We start from the raw sequence: 2,918 nt of genomic DNA, 5'->3' as shown, positions 1-2,918 counted from the left end.
GCATCTACCACTACGTTAGCCTTACCCGGATGGTATTCAATGGTACAGTCATAGTCTTTAATCAGTTCTAGCCATCGCCTCTGTCTCAGATTCAGCTCTTTTTGATCAAAGATATACTTTAGGCTCTTATGATCTGTGAAAATGTGGCACTTCTCAACGAATAAATAATGTCTCTAGATCTTTAGTGCTAAAACAACTGCTGCTAGCTCGAGATCATGGGTAGGGTAATTACACTCATGCTTCTTCAACTGCCTTGAAGCATAAGCCATTACCTTTCCTTCCTACATAAGCACGCAACCTAATCCTTGCCTTGAAGCATCACAATAGATCACACACTCCTTCCCTATTACAGGACGTGTCAGAATAGGTGCTGTCACTAATCTCTTCTTCAGCTCCTGGAAACTTTGTTCGCATTTATCCAACCACTCAAACTTAGCATTCTTCCTTGTCAAAGTTGTCAAGGGTAATGCTAATCATGAGAAATCCTCAACAAAACGTCTGTAGTATCGGGCTAGGCCTAGGAAACTACGTACCTCTGTTGCACTAGCTGGCCTTTCCTAGTTGACAACAACTTGCACTTTCTGCGGATCAACACTAACTCCGTCCGCTGAAACTACATGCCCTAAGAACACTACCTGTTTCAACTAGAACTCACATTTGCTGAACTTAGCGTACAACTGTTTATCATGTAGTGTCTGTAGAACAATCCTCAGATCTTCCTCTGGGCTTTCCTATCAATTGAGTAAACTAGTATGTCATCGATGAACATTATCACAAACTGATCTAAGTACTGATGGAAGATCATGTTCATGAGGTCCATGAAAACTGCTGGCGCATTCGTTAAACCGAAGGCATCACTAAAAACTCATAGTGCCCATACCTCGTCCTGAATGCTGTCTTAGGAATATCTTATTCCCTAACCTTTAACTGGTGGTATCCTGACCTCAAATCAATCTTAGAGAACACTGTTGCTCCCCTTAACTGGTTAAACAAGTCATCAATGCGTGGTAGAGGATACTTGTTACGTATCGTGACCTTGTTTAACTGCCTGTAATCAATGCATAATCTAAGGGTACCATTTTTCTTCTTCACGAATAACACTATAGCTCCCCAAGGCAATACACTAGGCCTGATGTATCCCTTGTCAACTAGTTCTTGTAACTGCACCTTCAACTCCTTAAGCTCGCTCGAAGCCATTCTAAACGGCACTTGTGAAATAGGTGTTGTTTCTGGTAACAATTCAATAGTGAACTCCATCTCTCTATCGGGTGGCAAACCTGATAGATCAGCTGGAAAAACATCAAGAAATTCGTTCACTACACGAACATCTTCTGGTTTCAACTCTACTTCCTGCACCTTTATTACGTGTGCAAGAAACGCTGTGCAACCCTTTCTCAACAACTTCTCAGCTTTCAGAGCTGAAATCAAACTCGTAGGAATAATCTTCCTCTCACCCCTGAAAACCACTTCAGCCAAACATGGTTTCCTAAAAGTCATTTCCTTCCTGTGGCAATCCATAGAAGCATAGTGAGTGAATAAGAAATCCATTCCCTAAATTACATCCAATGTCTGCAACTCTAGTGGAAGAAGATCCACTAACATACTAAGAACTTCTACTAAAACCTCACAATCACGCAGCACTTCATTGACTAGTAAAACGTCACCAACTAGAGTGTATATAACTAACCCCTCAGATAAAGGCTCTAGCATCCTATTCAGCTTAGTTAGAAACATACTAGACACAAAGGAATGCGTAGCACCTGGATCTAATAAAACACGTGCAGGTACATTACAAATAAAAACCGTACCAGTAATCACGTCTGGTGCATCCTCTGCTTCCTATTGAGTCATAGTGTAGACTTTTCCCTACTGCCTAGGTCTCCCCACAACTCCCTTCTGCTTTGCACCACTGGTGCCCTCTTCTAAAGCCGCTGAGACTCTCGGCTGCTCAACTGTGTGGGACTCAACGCCCTGGTCCCTCTAAACTGCTGCTCTCAGCTGTGGATAGTCTCTCTTGAAATGCACTGGTTGTCCACACTGGTAACACATACCAGAACCAACAAGACACTGACACCGATGATTCCTGCCATAACTTGCACATGGGGTTCTTCTAGTTTCACTAGCAACGGACTCCTGACCCATCTGCGGTCTTCCTGCTGAACTAGCAAACTGACTGGGTGCTCTTTGGCTCTGCCTCTAATTAAGCACTACCTGAACTCATCTGCCTCGATGACTGGCCACCAGACAGACGTTTAAAGTCTTGACAGCCTGAAACATTCACTTCAGGTGTGAACCTCCGCTACTCACGACCTTGGAAACCACTAGCTGTTAAAGCCCCACGACTAGGCTCCACTACTGACTTCTCCTCTGTTATACTCTGCTCCACACGTACGGCAGTCTCTACTAACTGGGAAAAATCCGTCCACTTAGCAATAGCTGTAACTGTGGTACGTATCCTGAAATGCAGCCCTCTTTCAAACCTTCAACACATGTCACTCTCAAATGCCACAATCACATCAGGTAAGTTGTAAACCCGAGACTTTCCTTGGATTATTTGCTCTTGTCACATATTGTAGGATGTTGGATTTAAATTATTGTTGTAACATTATTGAAGAAAAATGGATAAGCTTTTGGTTGAAGTTGTCTTTGATAATTTTGGAATTTATTAATAAAGAAGAGAGAAGAAAGGAAATAAAGAAAAAGAAAAGAAAAGAAAAGGAAAGGAAAGGAAATGGAAAAAGGGAAAAAAATGAAAGGAAATGGAAACCCATTCGGCACCACCGCCTAACTCATTTCAGCCCATTTCTCCATCATTTCCCATCATATTTTCAAAGCATTTCGAGAAAGAGAGTAAAGGAACAGGAAGAAGAAGGTTGCTACAGGTTGGAGGTTGAAGAAGGGAGGAAAAAGTTCATGCA

The sequence above is a fragment of the Benincasa hispida genome, chromosome 11 (genome assembly GCF_009727055.1).
Source record: "Benincasa hispida cultivar B227 chromosome 11, ASM972705v1, whole genome shotgun sequence".
In the NCBI taxonomy this organism is placed as follows: Eukaryota; Viridiplantae; Streptophyta; class Magnoliopsida; order Cucurbitales; family Cucurbitaceae; genus Benincasa; species Benincasa hispida.
The sequence above is the reverse complement of the archived record's forward strand: the minus strand, read 5'-3'. Positions refer to the sequence as shown.